This window comes from Vulpes vulpes, unplaced genomic scaffold (assembly GCF_048418805.1).
Source record: "Vulpes vulpes isolate BD-2025 unplaced genomic scaffold, VulVul3 Bu000000665, whole genome shotgun sequence".
NCBI classification, from domain to species: domain Eukaryota; kingdom Metazoa; phylum Chordata; class Mammalia; order Carnivora; family Canidae; genus Vulpes; species Vulpes vulpes.
Window position 1 is genome coordinate 257,964 of NW_027325672.1, and position 20,406 is coordinate 278,369.

A 20,406-nucleotide genomic window follows, 5' to 3' on the forward strand; every position below is an offset into this window, starting at 1 on the left:
TCTCATAGTCATAGAAGGAGTTCCAGAAAATAGGCAGAAGTATTCAATAACACTTGAGGCCTAAATGCATAACTGATCCACTGTGATTTCCCTTATATTTTATTGCGCAGAGCGCATCACAAGGATGTGAAAAATCATGAATGTGGAAAATGATTCCAAATCATAAATGTGGAAAGTGATTCCAAACCATGATATGAGTTTCCATAAAGTCCTATTACAATGCATACACATTTGCTAAATCTAATAAATGTTACTTAAGGCTACTAATAGGAGAGAGAATTAAGAAAGAAATATTAAATGGTAATAGTTCTAGTTTTTATTTTTTGTGATATTTCAATTACAACAATATATATTCCATCTAAGCTGTGAAAGATGAAGAAATTTACAAAATTTCATTTTACCCATTAATCATCTGCCAACCATTAAACTTAGTCTTGTAAAAGTTGTTACATTTTTATTTTTAAAGACTGTTTTTAGATAGATTTGCTTTGGTAACAAATAGCCCCCAAACTTCAGTGGCATAAAACATTACTTTTAGTAATTTTAAGCACATTTACTTTTAATCAGGAGCTATATGTTTGTATGCTTTATATGCCTTTCCATTACGGACTGTGATTAAAGGAACAATCTCTGCTTGGGACATCTCTGTTGGCAAAAAGACAAAGCAAGATAGCTGGTAGAAACTTAGAGTTACCTTTTCTACTCAAGTGTGTTAAGTCATATCTGCTCCCGATTAAATTGACAGCTTGTTATTGAAAATAGTAACAGTGACAATAATAATACAATAAAAAATGAACTTATTTCCTTAAACTAAAATATTATGGTGAATTTATATCAGATAGTCATAATAAGTAAGTATTTTAGGGAAGAGTAAGAGTGATAAGCTTATAGCAGACAATGGCTCATAGAAATCCTGAAATATTTCTGGAAAACATAAGGGAGGGAATCAGTATTGGGGTAGGCCATTTTTTCCTCCTTAGAAATAGCTCTCAGATCTTTTCTTCTTTATCCTTGTCTCCAGTCTCTCGAAAGTCCTTCTTTTTGTACAGTAACCCTTGACGTATCTTAAAAGGACAACAGAAAGCAAGGACCCCGAGTTTACATCCACATAAACCTAAAACTCTTCATACATTTTTCAAACACCATGACACTATATAATCTCACATTACCTAAACTTCATCACTAGGAAATAAGGATTCCATTAATTTGCTATTCTAATTTGTGAAAGAAACTTATTCATTCCAACAGGTCTACAACTGAAGTTCCAAATTCAGCTGCAACCTTATGCATCTAAAGACTAAGGGGAGTTTTATTAGTTTCTTAGGGCCACTGTAACAAACTACTAAAAATTGGGTAGCTTAAAACAACAAAAATTTATTTTCTCCTAATTCAGAAGATTGGAAGTTCAAATTAAAGTGTTGACAAGATTGGTGGTGACCGGAGGTTCTCTCCTTGTTCCTGGTGGTTGCTGGCCATTCTTGAAATTACTTGACTTGTAGATATATCACTCCACTCTCTGCCTTTGTCTTTACATGGTGCTCTCCTTTTGGATTTGTTTATGAATCTCTTTCTTCTTATGAGAACACCAGTCATATTGGATTTAAGCTCCACCTTAATCCACTATGTTTTCATCTTAACTTGATTGTATCTACAAAGACACCACTTTCAAATAAAGTCACCTGCATGGGTTCTGAGTGGATATATATTTTGGGAGATTACTATTCAAGCCAGTATAGGAGGCTCAACCAAATCTATTCAGGATAAACTCAAAGACCCACATCAAGACCCATTTTAATCAAACTGCCAAAAGCCAAAACCAGAGAATCTTGTAGGTAACAAAAGAAAAATGACTTATCATATATAAGGGATCTTCACTAAAATTATAAGCAGATTTCTCACCAGAAATTTTGGAGGCCATAAGAAAGTGAGCTGATATATTCCAAGTTCTAAAAGAAGAAAAAGTATAAACCAAGAATAATATATCCAGCAAAATTGTACTTCAAAAATATCATAAATTAAGATTTTTGTCTTATAAAAATCTGAGGGAATTTGTTACCACTACACATGCTCTGCAAGAAATACTAGAGTCTTGAATGTCAAAAGGAAAATATAATAGATGGTAACTGAAAGATGTATGAAGAAACAAGGATTTCAGGAAATATAAATATATAAGCAATTACAAAAGCTATTATTACTGTAACAATAGTTGGTAACTTTACTTTCTGTTTTTTGTAGGAATAAGAAATGAAAACTTTTTAAAATACTATTATTAGTCTAAAAGTATCATTGGAAGTTTGGTTTGTAATTCCACATTTTGTTTTCTACATAATTTAAAAAAACTGGTGAATTAAAAAAATATCAACTTATGGTTTTGGATATACAGCATATAAAGATGTAATTTTGTGACATCAGCACCTGAAAGGAATAGGGATAGAGCTATAAAGGAGCAGAGCTTTCATATAGTATTGACAAATTCAAATTAGCATATTATTATAGTTTCAGGTATAATTTTAAATATAATCCTCATAGTATTCACAAAGAAAATAGCTTTAGAATACACACAAGAGGGGGTTAGACAGGACTTTAAATGTTTCACTAAAAGAATCAACTAAACATGAAAGAATATGGTAATGCAAGAAATTAGGGACAAAAAAGCTATAAGACATATTTGATGTAAATCAAATAGCAAAATGACAGAAGTCTTTATCAGTAATTACATTAAATATAAATTGATTAAATTCTCCAATCCAAACATAGAGAATGGCTGAATGGGTTAAAACATGGTTAAACTATCTGCTGTCTATAAGAGACTCACTTTAGATCCAAGACACGAACGTGTGGAAAGTGAAAAGATGGAAAAAACCCTTGCAAATAGTAACCAAAAGAGGAGAGGGTGGCTATAGTAACACTAGAAAAAATAAACTTTAAATGAAAAAAAGGTAATAAAAGTTAAGGGACATTATATATTAATGTTCATACGGCATGATACAAAATTATAAACATTTATATACCTAATAACAATCAAAATATATAAAGCAAGGTTGTCTTCCCTTGGTAATCTAATCTTTCTTCTTGGAAGAAGCCTTAAAGAAATAGTTTTGCAATAATAGTTTGATGCTTTAATACTTCACTCTCAATAATGATTAGAAAAATCAGAAGAGATTTCTCTGGAGAGGGAAGAAGGAAATAGAGGACTTGAACCACACAACTAAACCAGTTACATCTAACAAACATATATATAGAGTTCTCTACCCAACAACAATCATTCTTTTCAACTGTACATGGGATATTTTCCAGGAAATTGGAACCCTTGTGCACTGTTGATCAGAATGCAAATTTGCACAGCCATTGTAGATAAACAGGGAGGTGTGTATGTGTGTGTGTTTTAAGATTTTATTTATTTATTCATGACAGACACACAGAGAGAGAGAGTGAGAGAGAGAGAGGCAGAGACACAGGCAGAGGGAGACGCAGGCTCCTTGCAGGAAGCCCGATGCAGGACTTGATCCCAGGACTCCGAGATCTTGCCCTGGACCGAAGGCAGGTACTAAACCACTGAGACACCCAGGGATCCCCTCAAGATGGTCAATTTTAATATATCATGTATATTTTACCACAATTTTAAACTGGAAAAAATGATTATTTACCGTTAAAGCAAAAATAATAACAATGTGGTGTGGAGTTTATAACATATGGGGAAATAAATGTGTGACAACAATAACAAATGGCCATGAGGATAGAAATGGAAGTATACTATTATAAGGTTCTCACACTTTACATGAAATGGTTTAATATTACTTGAAGTGTTGAAACGTTAAACATATATACCATCAACCTGCAATCACTAAAATAAGTATTTATAGTTAATTGGTGAACAAAAGTGATATGTGAATTCATAAAAATATCCAATTAGTATAAATTAAAGAGAAGAAAAAGGCAACAAAGAACACATGGAAAAATGGAAACAAAAATAGTAAGATTTAAACCTTGAATGGTTAAACATAACACTACTGTGTTATCTGAGACATATACCTGAGAGGAAAAAAAAAGCAATACCTATACAAAGATTTATATGCAAATTGTTTGTAGTTTTATTCATAATATTCATAATATTATTATTCATAATATCTTAAAACTGAGGGGCACTTGGGTAGCTCAGCGGTTGAGCATCTGTCTTTGGGTGAGGTCATGATCCTGGGTTCTTGGGATCAAGTCCCACATCAGGGTCCCCCCAGGGAATCTGCTTCTCCCTCTGCTCATGTCTCTGCCTCTCTCTCTCTGTGTGTGTCTCTCATGAATAAATAAAATCTTAAAAAAAATAAGACACACACAAAAAAGCATATACTATAGGATCTAACTAAAGAAAATTTTAGAAAATTCAAACCAATAAAAGATGTCAGAAATAAAATCAGTTATTGCCTAGGAAAGATTGGAGGTAGCTTGGTTGGGAACTGTGATTACCAAGGGAAGACACAAATTTTTGTAGGTTATGGAGATGGGTTCAATATCCTGATTGTATTAATTGTTTCACAGGTTTATATATTGTCACAACTTACCAAATTCTAACTATAAATTAGACTTTATTGTAGTTAATTACATCTCAAAAAATAAAACTAGCATAAAGGCTGAAACAGAGACATTAGCAATCCCATTTTAAACAACAAATATAAAGATTAAAAAATTACCTTTTATTATAAGACATAGTTTACATATGTTTTCTCTAACTAGAATTCCTATATGCAACATTCCAGAGAAGCTGTGTTAAAAGACACTGTGTTAAGAAGTAATGTCTAAAAATTTGTCAGTCTATACCATCTGTACCCATTGTATAAACATCTTTCTGTTAGATAACTTGAAGATTTATTATGGAAGCAGCAAATATAGTGCATGTTCACCAAAAATGTATCACATACTGTAGGAGAAGACACAGGCCATTGTATATCAACTAATTGGTCATGGAAAAACTATATATATTAAAAACAAAAAACTTCAACACATTAAGTCAATCATACTTTTGGAACAAGACACATTATTGGTTTCATTTTAAAATTTAGGAGATCCGTGGGTGTAAAATTCATACAATAGTGTTTCTTGTGATTCCTTTTAAAAATGCAAATATCTCCTAGGCCTGCAAATTTCCTGAAATTCAACACCTTCTGCTCTGTTGAAATACACAGATATGTTCATCTTTAATTAATAGCTCACTACAGACTGAAATTTAGTACCCTTCAATTATTATGGTTTGATTTAGAGAAACAATACTTAATTTTTTTTTTTATAGTCAAACTTATGGGCACCTGGGTGGCTCAGTCAGTTAAGCGACCTACTTTTGATCTCAGTTTAGGTTTTGATCTCAGGGTTGTGAGTTCCAGCCCTGTGTTGGGCTCCATGCTGGGTGTGGAGCCTACTTAAAAAGAAATAAAATAAAACAAAAATCAATCAATCAATAAACAGTCAAATGTATTATATTAGTGGTATATGTTATTAAAACTACCTCTCAGAATGCATGGGTTGGAAAGATAATGAAAATGTTTCCCAGTTTGGGAATTACCTCCTTGTCATACGTCAAAAAGTTATTAGAATTAATTATTAATATTAATATTAATCAATTAATATTTACTTCCATCACTTTGTTCATATCTGCATAAGTCCCTATATTGCAGATACCTTATGTAGTCTTAATCTATATCTATACCTGTATGTAACCAAGTGTGCTGGAAATCTGAGACAAAAGAATAGCTTAAAATGGATGAGCATATTTTAGTCTATATGAAATTTACTATCAATTGAGACGATAGGTCTTAATTGATTTTAGTTATGTGTGTATGGGGGAGAGTGTAGGTAAAGGAAACATTAATTGTATCTTTGCCTCAAATTCTGACTCAATAGAAACTTGAATTTTTCATTTTAAATGTTATTTGTTTAACTATGTTAAGTTTATTTTTACCTGAGAAACTTAGGAATCACAGAGACACAAAGATAGTAGTGATCCCATTCTAAATAGTGTGGATATAAAATCTTTTCCTTATGGTGCTAGTTTGTACAGCTCATTTCCATGCCCTGTTACTCACTAATGCTATTATAGTTAAATTGGAATCTTTCTAGTGACAATCACACTACATGAAATGTTTCCTTGTAATTATATTAGAAGAAGATATGTTGTGAAAACTGTTAGCTTGACTAGTTAAAACTTGTAAAATGTATGTTATTCTTGCACTTAGCTACATATTTTTGGAAGAAAAAAAAGTATATACAGTGTTCCTTGGCACCTGTGCGTATGTGTGCTCTCTCTAAAACAAACAAACAAACAAATAAATAAATAAATTATTTTTAAAAAAGAATCTCTGATTTGTAGCCAATTCCAGCAAAAATGTGGGTAACCTGGGGACCCACTACTTGTGATTGGTGTTTGAGGTGGGACAGTCTGAAGCTTTAATCATTGGGGTCTGCATACTGATCCTGGGTAGTTAGTAACGGAATTAAAATAAATTGTAGGACATGTAATTGGTATCTGCAGAAAATTGGAGAATTTCTTGGTGTAGAAAATCTACATATTTGGTGTCTAAAGTGTTGCCAAGAGAGAAACAATTTTCTTTTAAAGTCAAAATATACTCCCATAAACCTGGAATTCCCCAGAAAATACATTGTCTCCATAAGGATGAAATAGGAATTATGCCTCCCCTGCCACACTATGGAAATGAAAAATGTCTGGATTCTTTATCATTGAGTGAGGGCAGAAAATAATTCTAAAATAAGCAGAACGCACTGTATTTATAACCAAGTGCCATTTTACATATATGCAAGTTTGTTTTGGACATAGATATTATTCTTTTTTCATGATGCCATAATGAGGTCATACATTATGGTTGCATATTTGTTTAAAAAGGTTGTAAGCTTCCAGAAGGTGGGGATAGTAGCGTTGAATTTCTCTCATTATCTTCCTGCTGCTGGGTCCAGAGCAAATGTGCAATAAATGACTTGGGTGAAGAACATGGATTATTTGTGCCAGAAGGAGCAGTAGTGTTTGGGGGAAAGGTCATGGCCGAATGCCCTTATGGATTTTGCTTATCTTGGGCAAGGGATGTTAGAATAATTGTAAAATATGGAGAAATTCCTTTTCACTCTGGAAATTTGGGTTATTTTGTGTGCAGAGACCGATATCCTGATGGCTGAGTTATAACTAGAAGAAAAACACTGAATGTGGTTGGGGACAGCCATTTCTCTTTCTTTTATGGGAAGAAATTATGGTTATTACCTGAGATTTCATAGCCATGAATAGAGTACTGATAGAAAGATTCTGAAGTATCTCAGATTTTTCTAGGTATTGTTCTAATCCAAAGAATCAAGGGTTCATAGGTAGTATGAATTAGGAAGCATACAGTTATAATGTTAAGGATTAAACAAACACAAAGACAATGACTCTGAATCCAGACTGCCTAGATTCATATACCAACTCAGCATTTTTTAAAGACTTTATTTATTTATTTATTTAATTATTTGACAGAGAGAGAGAGAGAGAGAGAGAGCACAAGCAGGAGGAGTGGTAGGCAGAGGCAGAAGGAGAGAGAGAGGGAGAAGCAGACTCCCTGCTGGACAAGGAGACTAATGCAGGGTTCCATCCCAACCCTGAGATCATGACCTGGGCTGAAGGCAGACGCTTAACCAACTGAGCCACTCAGGCACCCCTAGCCACTCAGTTGCCCCCCAACTCAGCTTTAACTAGCTGTATAACTTGGAGATACTATTTCTTTGTCTGTACAATGGGGACACCCACAAATTTCACCTCATACAATCATTGACAATATAAGTGAGTTAATTTAGATAAAGTGTGTTTAGGTCATATCTTGACACAATATTACCATATTAATATTATCTCTCTGCTTTCTTACCTGGACACCAGTAAGCTGAGGGGAAGGGAATATACTATTCAACTCTACCTGTTCCACAGCTCTAAAGGCTGCAACATAATAATAACAATAAAAATGATAATAAAATTTATTAACATCTTGTATATCAGTCGCTGTAATTTTATATTTATTTCTTTCCCTTATTACAATGAGGATAGTAACATCAATATGTCCATCTTACAAAGAAACTTATCATTAAAGAAACTTATTACCTTGCTTAAAAACAAACAAATAATAAGCAATGATGTTAAATTCCGGCTTAGTCTAACTTCTGAGTACTCTTTTAAAACCAGTTATGCCATCTTAAAAGGAGAAGAATTTGATAAAACATGCATTGGATAGATGAAAGAACAAATGAATTTCAAAAAAAAACCACATCATCTCTTTTCACAATAAATTTACTTTATGGATATGTTTAGTAATGATAATGACTTCACATTCATTTCAGCACTGGTAAATGTGTTTTTTTTCAGTATCTTTTAAAGGTACTACAGCAAAGTGGTCTCCATAAGGCAAAATAAAATGTGGTGCCCTGGTATCTGTTTCTTTAATTGAGCTTTTAAAATATATATCATTTGAATGAAATTATAATGATTTCATTAACCTATTTTGCCCTTTCTCAAATATACTGACTATAAATGTGATAGGAAATTACAACTGCCCATTGCTGGAAGAAAGCAATCAAGCTAGATTGACCAATATGATTATTACATGCCTGTCTGACAACTTTTTCCCCCTAGATACTGAAGCTGAAGTTGGCAGACCATATAAATATCTATTTGTCTATTTATGAAAAAATTAAATCAGGAAAACTCAGGATCAAAATTTTAATTAATCAGTTTTACAGAAGGAAATCTCAAATTTTTAGTTCTTAGGGATTTCCATTTTAATAGTAATTATAAAACATTCTGGCTTAGTTTGTTATACAGAGGTGATGGATATACATTCAGTGATTTTCAACGGGAAGCTTAAAATGCATTCCCAAATACCAAAATGTTTTACTGTGAAATAATTTTAAAATTTAGGAGAAAAAGAGACTATTAAGCTCTTAAAGGTGTTTAGGTTCATTTGCTAGATACCATATAAGCCAGATGCTATATGAGATATAAGGACTTGCGGATTTAGTAATTTTCTCATCTTTCAAATGTGAAGAAGTGTTGTTAGATATGCCGACATATAGATACCCAGAGGAAAAAAAGAAACAAAAAGCGATGTGGTACTGGAGAGGAGGAAAATAAAATAGCAATCAAATAAAGAACAAAGATGCACTGCATTGTATAGGGGAATGCAACAAAATATTTTCTCTTTCTCCTTCCACCCCTTCTCACCTCACTCTCTCTCTCTCTCTCTCTCTCTCTCTCTCTCTTTCTCTATCTCTGTTTCTGTCTCTGTCATCTCTCTCTCTCTCTCTCTCTCTCTCTCTCACACACACACACACACACACACACATTCACACTTACACTCTGGATTGTGACCTGTAGTTTAAAAAAAAAAAAAAAAGAAATCTAAAGTGTTTGGCTGCTGGCACAGAAGCCCCATTTATAGGTGTAGTCTTTTAGGAATAGAGATTACAGAGAATCATACATCAGAAAATGAAAAATTTTCTTTCCAAAAAATCATTGATCATTTTATTATATATATATAACTATTTAATTCACCCTACAGGCCATTTTTTCAAATAATTGCTACTTTTGCCCTTGCTTTCCAACATTATTCACTCATTTTACCCATTTGAGAAAAATCCTCCCCTTAATGAAATATATCTCAAAACAGCTAGCATAAAAGACAAAAGAGTAGTTAGAATATTGAGATTGGCTTATTTTTGTGGGTTGAAAGGATTTTCAACCCACAAAAAAGGGCTTGTTTTCAAATAGGTAGTCTCTACATACATACCTGTGAACAGGATCTAAATACCTCCTATTTAAATAATTTATTATTTGGTTAATGACTGAAAAAGAAATTACTTGTCTTCGTCCAGTAAAAAGTTATGCTCTGAATTAGTATGATGTCTTCTTGTTCAAACCACACATAAATACACAGAGACCTTGATTTTTGCTGAAGATGTGTCCTGAGATTTGATGTATAAACCCATAGTTTGCCCCCCTTTTGGTCTTTCCTGGCACTTGGAGTCCCCATCATATTTTAATATGCTTTATATTCCAATTAGCAGTCCGCTTAAAAATCAGGTTGAAAATTTCTTGTTTATGGGAAGGGACTTTTGTTTTCTCTGTAACACCATTAAGAATTAGAACTGCTGTTTGAAATAGCAGGAATAGACAAAAAAATCCATTGATATAATATTGGACGACGTCTTTCCATAGAATGCTTATTACAAATGATAAACAGGCCTTACCAGGAAGTCCAGGTCATTTAACTTTCTCAAATTATAATTATAATTACCTGTATTTTGAGTGACAGGACCAGGTATCTAGAACCTCAGAGAAGATGCTGTTTTCTCTCTCTCTCTTTTTTTTTCCCCATACCAACAAATTTAAGGGCAGTTTTGAAATAAGACATGTTAATTCTGGAAACGACAATATCACTCTCCAATTTTCTTACAATGCTGGTGCTTTCCTTCCCAGTGTCCAGTAAATTTCCTCAGATCCCTACACTGGGAATAATTAGAATACATATCTCTGTAATCCACATTCCAAGAAGCAAACTCAGAGCAAATCACAATTTTTCTTTTTGCAGAGTAACTTAGTTTATGTTTGTGAGGGGGAAAAAACAATAAGCATAAACTTACCTGTATCAACACATGATTGATTAATAACCTCAAACCCTTTCTGTTTATTTGTATTGGAAAATTGGGTACACGCTAACCATAATAATTTTTTTCTTGGTGAAATTCCAAACACTACTTTGAGTTATAAATAATTTTATGCAAGCAGATGTAGAACTTTTTTTCTTTCTTTCTTTAGTTAACTCTGAGTCTGGGGAGTTCTGCTCAGGAGTGAATTAGCAATTTTGCTTCCATCAGAACCACTTCTCTGCAGAGGTTTATTCTCCAAATAAACCTTTTTTTCCACTTAAAGTCTCCCTAGCAGCCACAAACCCTGTGGCTTCCAAATTTTGCACCTTCTAAGATTTTTCCACCAGCCTTCCTTTCCACTCTCATCTTCATCCCACACCTTTCTTTCATGAAATACCTTCCACTTAATTCACCAGACAATTGTAGAAAATTTTGCTGACCCGGAGTCACTGAAAGCCCAGAAACCAATATGTGGAACACAGGAACCTATATATATGCCTAGGACTTCAGAGTAAGGAGCTTAGGTGGTTCATCAATGAGGAATAGTTATATAAGAATACATATTAAATATACAGAGACAAAGATAAAAATAGAGGGCAGCCTGGGTGGCTCAGCGGTTTAGTGCCTCCTTCAGCCCAGGGTGTGATCCTGGAGACCCGGGAGGGAGTCGATGTCAGGCTCCCTGCCTGGAGCCTGCTTCTCCCTCTGCCTGTGTCTCTGCCTCTCTCTCTCTGTGTGTGTGTCTCATAAATACATAAATAAAATATTTAAAAGAGAGAGAGAGAGAATAGAGATATACTATAGAGATTTATGTACTATATATAAAGAAAAAGATATATGTGCCAGTAGGAATTTGTTTGAAAAGTGTAAATGGAAGAAAAAAAAAAGAAAAGAAAAGTGTAAATGGGCAAACTCTCCCTTAGTTTTTAAATTTTGTTTTGTTGTTGTTTAAAACAGTTTTAATTGTGCCCATTGTTCACAAGAGCGTGAAGAAATTGACACTCATGTTTAACAGCTGGTTTGAAAAAAAGTTCAAATTTTTCTGTAGTGTGATTTAGGAATATAAATACCAATGTATATTAGAAATCAGAAAACTGTGCAAAATATCATATGTAACAATTAGACTTCTAGGGACTCCTCACAAGAAGAATTTACAGATATGTTCACGTTCACCTCAAGTATGCTTAATACAACATTTTTATAGTAGTGAAATGTTGACAGTGATGTAAATACCCAACACAGAGAAATTATTAAATTAATAGTACACATGTACACATATACACACATGTACTGGAAAAATATATAGCTATTAAAATGGCATTATAGAAGACTACTAAATGATTAAGAAACTGTTCATGATCTATAAGATGACAAAGGGTCCTTAAATTATATATATATATAACAAGATATACACATGTGTGCATATGCATATATGTATATATACAAAATTAAACCTGGAATGAAGCCCACAAAAATGTTAATAATTTATCCCTGAGGTATGATAGTTTTGTTTTGTTTTGTTTTTGGTGAGAATATTTAAATTCTAATGTCTTAGCAATTTTCAATTATGTAACAGTGTTGTTGTCTATAGTTACCATGTTTCACATTAGATCCTCAGACTTCTTTTATCTTGTAGCTGAAAGTTTGTACCCTTTAACTAAGTTCTCCCTCTTTTCCCTCTTACCAGAGATGGATCCATCTCTGGCAACTGCTTTTCTACTATCTGTTTCTATGAGTTTTGTGTTTCTGTGTTTTGGATTTTTTGTTTGTTTTTCTTTTTAGATTTCACACATACATAATATCATGCAGTATTTGTTTTTTTCTGTCTGGCTTATTTCAGTTAGCATAAGCCCTCAAGATCCATATTGTCTTCAATGCCAGAATTTCCTTCTTTCCCATGGCAGAATAATATTTCATCATGTGTTTATATATATATCACATCTTTTTTTAATCCATTTGTCCATTAAGTGACACATATTATTTCCATATCTTGCCTGTTGTAAATAATGCTATTTTCATTTCCTTTGGATATGTACCCCAAAGTAGGATTGCAGGATCATATGATAGTTCTATTTTTAACTTATTATGGAAAGTCCATACTGGTTTCCTTAGTGGCTATAGATAATTATATAGATAAATATATAAATTCTTTGTTGAGTGAATGAATGAATACAAAACTAATGGAATAATTTAATGAAAAGTAAATGTTCAGGGTTAATTATAGTTATATTGCCTGATCTGTGCATACCACCCTCTCCCTTTATTCACTCCTGAATACAAAATTCTTCTATCACTCCATGTCTCTCATAGTGTTTAACACAATGCCAGAATGGTGTAAGGTGGAAAATCGAAGCCTATTTATAAGGTGGGATTCCCTCTATGTTAAGAAGTTCTGTGTATATGATACCTATGTGTTTTACACCAACAAACATGTTAAAAAGTAACATCTATTATCATAAATTGAATTCACTGCAGTTTTTACCACTTTTCCCTTAATACTCTTCTAATTATTATTTTTTATTTTTATGTTATAATTTCTCTGGTCAGCCCTTCTAGTGAATGATTTTGTCTTCTAGCACAGTATTTTTCTACCTAGTGGTGGTAAAGAAAGTTTTATTTCCTGATTTATCTTCAAATGCAGACCAATAATTACATAAAATACAATAAGAATTTTTAGAAAGAAATGTTAAAAAAAGACATGCCAAATAAAAACCCAAGCTTTTATATTTCATTCTAAATATAGGAATCCACTTCCATAAATAAGGAGTCCATAGGCAAAAGTGATGATAAGGGAGATTAATAACTATTTTTTCATGGAAATCTTGATAGATCTCTTTGAAACTCAGTGTTTTCACCTGCAACATGGGAATTAAGATAACTAGACTGAAGGATTATTAAAAACATCAAACAACTCACGTAAAATATCATGTAAGCAGGTTATCATGTATGCATGTTTGTGTATGTGACATCATTACGATTATTTATTTTCATTACTTGAGCCGTCTGATTCTCAAGCACTTCATAGTGTGTTCCCTGGTCTCCTCCACTCCTGGTTCCCTCAGGCAGAACATTATATATATTTTAACCAGAAGTTTCTTTTCTTTCCAAAAAGACCACTTTATTTTGACTCTGTTCTACTACTTCCCTTAGATGTTTGAAAACTGTTTTTAATATCTTCATCCTCAAGCTCATCAATTTCTGTTTTATACAGAGAGATTTCCTTTGTTATTTCTAAGTAGGATACTTTCTTGGTTTTGCTTTTTTAAGTGGCTTTTTATACTCCTATGCTGTCATATACTGTACTTCACCATATCCTTTTCAAGATTTCCCTTTTTCTTCCTTCAAAAATTTATCTTCCGGAAAGCATTCCTATCTGCTCATGCTTTCACATGAGTTAGTGAAATGTGAAATTTGTTCCCCAAAGTAATGTTCCAGTTCACTTTGACACAGGAAAATACAACAATAAACTGTAATTGTTCTCCTGTAAACAGGTACGTAACCCTCCGTTAAGCTGCTCCTGTGTGTGCAATGGAACTTGAAGTAGCGTGAGTAACCTGCTTGTGAGGAGACCACATAGAACTAAGACACACACACAAAAATGATCCCTGGAAGCTCTTTGTTCAGCCTTGCTCTACTTTCTAATAGTGGATTTTGCCTTCATTTCATTTGCTTTTCTTCTCCACGTTTTGTTTTGCACCACAGTCCTCTCTAAAGAGTGCAAGCCAGTAGTTCTCCTTGAGTCAGTCTCTCTGCATGGTCACATTCCACAGTGCCACTTTTGCATCTGGTAGCACATTTATGGTTTTGCTACTTTGATCTGTTTAATTGTACTTCCTACTGTTCTCTAGAGAACTCTCTTCGTATCTGTCTACAACCTGTGCTCCTCCTGTAAAAAGCAATGTCAGCTGCATTAAATAAAATTCATTTTTGAGTGTATATTAGAGTCCCAGTTTCACTTGTGTATTTTACTTTCCTGGAAGTACCTGAGAATCTCCTTGTAAAAAAGTCTCCAGGCCATATATACAGACAGAAGCTATAAAAGCAGGCTTGTCTCATTTCTCTGGCACCTTGCACTATACACCCTTCACACACAATCCCCCACCACTGCGTATGGGCTGCTGATGGGGTTGCTGGGAAATGTCTTCACATATTTCATCAGTGTTCAGACAGATGGTCTTAAACAGAAACTGTTTGTGTTGTTGTTTTCCTAATCAAACATTTGCTTCATAGAAATAAAATTAATATTCTTCCCACTTTCCTCTTAAAGCATGGTATCTCTTCAAATTCCTCAACCCAATAGCTTTTCTCCTTGCTACCGTTGTGCCTATCATATGTTTTATGCTATGCTTAGAAAATTCTTGAAATCAAGGTCCAGTTTCATTGTCTACAACTTTTAGTCTTTCAATTTTCAAAAATTACCAAGGCGAGATTCTGTTTGCAATTACTATTTTTAAATAGTGTAGTAAATCATATGTAAGATGTGCTTAAATATGTAAAACATTTCTTTAGAGTACTTACTTCCTTGAACTTAGTTCTTGAGCTGATCATTTCCAATAAATAAGCAAGTGCTTATTATTTTGTTGCCACCTTGCATCAGCTCAGACTCCTTCTTTCCTATTTCTGAAGTTCCTTTATAAATATTGCTACCATCATTTAGGGAGCACAAGTATCACCATTGTTTTTCTTTAGTGCCAACTTAAACTGCAACTTTTTTTTTCCTTTTACTCTCCATACTCTATCTCTGCACAACCTCAGATGTCTGTAGGAAGTGTCTTTGTTCTTGTCTGTTTTTCTCTTCTCTCACCATCCTATCTTTACAGACCTGTTATTTCCATTTGGATTACTGCTTCCATGTCCTCACCCTGACTTTCTCAGTCTATGTACTCCTTTAAAGATTTCTGCAGCTATTTTACTCTTTAAAGCTGTTGGCTTGATTCCTTCCCTGGGGAATTTTCTTTATATCATTTTTAAAAATATGAGCCACCACTTTGTGACAGCTGGAAAGGTGAACAGGAATTCTCTATTCTTGATTATTCCTCTTATATTTTTAAAAATTTCTTCTTCTCATAGGGACATTCTCAGCCTCCAAATACCTCTGCCAAATTTCTCAGCTGTTGAGAGATTAATTTCAGCTATTACCATAGCAGGATCAGAAAAACTAACATCTTTCACATTGCATTATAGAACCTCTATTTTCCCTTGTGTGTGTGTATGTATATGTATATGTATATATGTGTGTGTGTATATATATATATATATATATATATATATATATATATATATATTTAAAAAAATCTATCAGCTCCTATCATTTTTCCAGGGATCTTTTTGGTAATACAACTATAAATGTGTGTATGTAAGTTAGCATCATTTGATCTCATATTGAAGATTGGCTTACACTTTGATTTTATTGCCAAGTATCTTGGAGTCAGAAAAACCTCAAACACTAGCCCCAGAGGGAAGGGTGGAAGTAAGCTCTGGTGGCAGTTTAATGAATGTTTACCCTTTTGAATCAAAGAGTAGTAATCCTTCCCCCCATTGATATTATCACTTACTATAGATAAGCATTTCCATTCTGTGTCTCTAATTTTCCTGCCCTCAGTCTTACCCACTGATTTATAGAATACATTATTTGCTACAATTATCATCCCATACAATGTTGCTTCTGACCAAGGCATTCACTTTACAACAAAAGAGTAAAGCAAAGGACTCATACCCAAGGGAATCACTCACCTTGTTGGGTGCCTCATTACCCAGAAGCAGTTGGTCCAGTTATATAGTGGAATGGCTTATAGAAAATACCTGGTAGAATTGAAGAAATGTTCTAAATTTTTTTTTATTTATGACCACAAATGTTTTTTTCTGTCTTAGAAAACAGATTGGAAACTCAATGGTTGAAAGTGAGAATGACTCCTTTCATTATAATCCCTCAGAACACCCTCAAAAATGATTTTGTCTCCCCTCCCTATAATTTACTGCTTTGATGGTTTACAGGTGTTCGTTTCCAAAGGCGGAATTGTTTTACAAGGGCACAGTGATGGTTTCAATGAACTCGAAATTAAAAACAAAACAAAGAAAAAAAACCTTACTCTTACTGAGTTTCTAATGCAACCAAATTAATAGGTAAAGGCCAACTGTTTGTAGTTACAATCTTAATAGTAAGGTGCAATATAATTTCTGCTACACAGTAGAAGCAGAGAGGATTATGTTTGTCCAACTCATGGGTTCTCAAGGCCACAGCAATCAAATATCAAACATAGCATGATATTTAAGGAGTCAAAGTTTGAATCACCTTACTAAGCAGAGTATCACAAACTTTTGAGGCACTGACTGAGTATAAATGGAACATAGCGTGGAAAGTGAAAGAAACAAGTTTTAAATAGCAACTAAATACCAGTTGTTAAACAAAGACTAGACAAATAATCATATTGTCTTCATTGTTCTGTATCTTATCAGTTGCCTTTTTTAAAGCTTTTCTTTTCTCAGCACGCCATGACTACATTGGTCAGTAGAACTTGCGATTCTTGATCTCAGGATTGTGAGTTCAAGCTCCATACTGGGTATGGAGTATACAATAAATAAATAAACAAGTAAATAATATGAATTTAAAAAGTGAAGACTTTCTTTTTTTCTGCACAATTTTTATAAAGGGTTGAGGGAATGACTTATTAATCAGTCTTTACAGGTTATAGAAGGGGGTTTGTGATTACACTAGAAAAGAAATAAAGACTATCTAATGCTATATATAGTATAACATATGATGAGGATTTCAGGAAAAGAGCAAACACATTGTCACTTGCACATCATCTTTGTCAGTCACATGATCTTGTTGCCATTGTTTGGGAGATAAGCTTGAATAGAAGGCTGTGTACTGGCACTGAGGAAAAGGATTGTTGGTACTCAGAACCATTCTCACCACCTTCCGTGCTCTCTCCTATAGCTTAGAAGCATGTCTAGAACACAAATTTCCCAGGGTGCTTTGTGGCAGGGCTTTGGTTTAGATTATAATAATATGAGTGACTGTTAGATCTGGAAGGCAGAAGTGAAACAGTTCTATTCTTCCTTTTGCAGCAGAAAGCAAAAGCATGGATATGGTGAATGTGAGAATTTTTAGTGTCTGCTGGCCATTAAGAATCATTCTCTTCAGTGTTACAGCCTGCCCTGCAGCAACCAACAGCAGTGACTTCCCGTACCTTTTGAGCAGGGTTGGAAATAGGAACTTCATAATTCCCCCAAAGCTATCAACAAACCTGAGATCTATTGGTGGTATGCCCTGACCTTTTACTTCTCAGTCCTTTCAACAGATTTGTAAGCACTTAATTTGCTGTGCTAAACTCTAAATTGCTTGCAATATTTAAAGAGGTTTATGTTATCCTAATAGAACCATCAATGACAAAAGGTTATACATAAAGTGAATGAGGATTTATAAAGATTTATAAAATAATACTACATGGACTTCTATGCTCATTTAAATAACACTATGCATGTAACAAAATAATTTCTAGTAAATAAAGGGCTCTTAATATCAGTAATCAAATAATATCAATAAATAAAAGGCAAACATCTACAGAGAAATTAGACAAAAGTTGTTAAGAACCAGTACTTAAGAATGCGGTCATTGCTATCCCCTGCTAATTTCTTCTCTGAAAATCCAACTCAACAAAAATAGGCCAAAAAGCAAACCAAAAAAAAAAAAAAAAAAAAAAAAAACCTCACAGAAAGAAACAACAACAAAACCAACAAAGGGGAATAGATAAAGCATCCATATAATGTTACTTTAAGAAAAGGGGTAATAAAAAAAAAAAAAGAAAAGGGGTAATAGGAAAACTTCCCAACAGAGAAAAAACATGGAAGAAAACCGAGACATTAAAGCAGATAAAATTTGAATCCAACACTCCCAACATTAACACAAAAATATTAAATATGTAATCACAACTTTTACAAAAAAAAAAAAAAAACACTAAGCACACAGGAAAGAATGGCCAGTAAAGAGGAAGATAAATAGGAAGAAAAGAAACAGAACAGTAGGATACATAGAAAAGTGAAATGAGAAAAATTAACAAAAGGAAACTAAATTCAAATAAGTAGTGAACAAGTAGTAAAGAAAAGACAGGAACCAAATATATAACATGTGCAAAACTGAATATGTGAAGGAGAAAATGAAATAAACAAATGTTCCGTTGAGTTTATTAGGAAAGATCCATTTGGCTTCTTGGTGAAAAAGAGTATGTCACTTATAAAGGAAAGGAAACAAGACAGATAAATTGAAAATGAAGGTCCAGGTAATCACTTTGGCTGCAATATTCATTGATAGAAGATCAACACTTGCAAAGAGACTCAAGGAAAGAAAATATGATACAAGGATCTTATATCCAGCAAAGTCATCTTCCAAGTATAAAGTATATAGACAAAACAGTTTTTACCGTAAAATAGCAGGATACATTTTTCATACAAGCCTTTCTGGAAGAAAGGCTATAGTTAGGTAAGAAGTGAATGGAAAGATCCTGGCAAAAGACTATTAGGGAGAATTTATTTATTTACTTATTTTTAGAGATTTTATTTATTTATTTATTCATGAGAGACACAGAGAGAGAGACAGAGGGAGAAGCAGGCTCCGTGCAGGGAGCCTGATAAGGAACTGCAGGATAGTGCCCTGGGCGGAAGGCAGGCGCTAAACCGCTGAGTCACCCAGGGATCCTCCAGTGGAATGAATTTAATATATTCAACTAAAAATTGAAACCATAAAAACCAAGGCAGGAATAGGAATAATAGGATAGAATATAAATATTGGATATTCTGATAATATCAAATGAATAAAGGAAAACAAAATAATTTGGATATTAAAATAATTCTCCTTATTACCTTATGCACAATAGCTTGCAGCCAAAGGACATCTTTTAAAATGACAAATTCGGGCAGCCCCGATGGCACAGCGGTTTAGTGCAGCCTGCAGCTCGGAGTGTGATCCTGGAGACCTGGAATCGAGTCCCACGTCTGGCTCCCTGCGTGGAGCCTGCTTCTTCCTCTGCCTGTGTCTGTGCCTCTCTCTCTCTCTCTGTGTCCCTATGAATAAATAAATTTAAAAAATAAAATGATAAATTCAGGGACAAAAGCATAGATTTCATACAAAGATAAACACAAAAGGAAGATAATATTAAGTGACGGAGCAGAGGAAGGTATGAGGGAGGAAGAGAATGCAAGATTTTTTTCTCATAATGAATACAAAGGGGAGCCTAAATATTTTATTCAAAAGTCTCATTATAAAAATAATCACTTAAAAACTTACTAAATATTAGAGTAGTCATAATATATATGTATAATGTAGCTATATATGTAGATTATATATGTATAATATATCAGAAGATATATATTTATACTCAAACATAAGCACAAATATATACAAAATCTGATATAGCACATCACTTTAGAGTCACGGGAAAGAAGGAGGGAAAGGAGGAGGAGGAAAAAAGGGGGAAGAAGGAGGAAAGGGAGAGGAGAAAAATGGGGAAGAAGAGGAGAAAGAAAACAGATTAATTCCATAAATATTTTTTTTTTTATAATTGAGCTTTAATGAATAGTAGGAAACAATTCAGCATTGCTTCCACTCTCCAAGGGTAGGTTTTCTTTGTTATAAATATTGTTAAATGTTTCCCCAGGCAAGTGAAATATTTTAATGTAGAACTATAGACAAAATATAAATGAATATTGGAGGATATGTATCAATGATGAGTTTGAGAACTTGAAAAT

General features: G+C 33.6%; 1 long non-coding RNA gene across 1 annotated transcript; it reads right to left on the bottom strand.

Annotated features, from left to right (window-relative positions):
• Positions 1–293: 293 nt before the first annotated feature.
• LOC140596474 (uncharacterized) lies at positions 294–2,179 on the bottom strand. The gene is made up of 2 exons (XR_011998444.1): positions 1,900–2,179; positions 294–1,064 (listed from the first exon to the last, which is right to left on the bottom strand). It is a non-coding gene; the product is annotated as an uncharacterized lncRNA (long non-coding RNA).
• Positions 2,180–20,406: the final 18,227 nt, after the last annotated feature.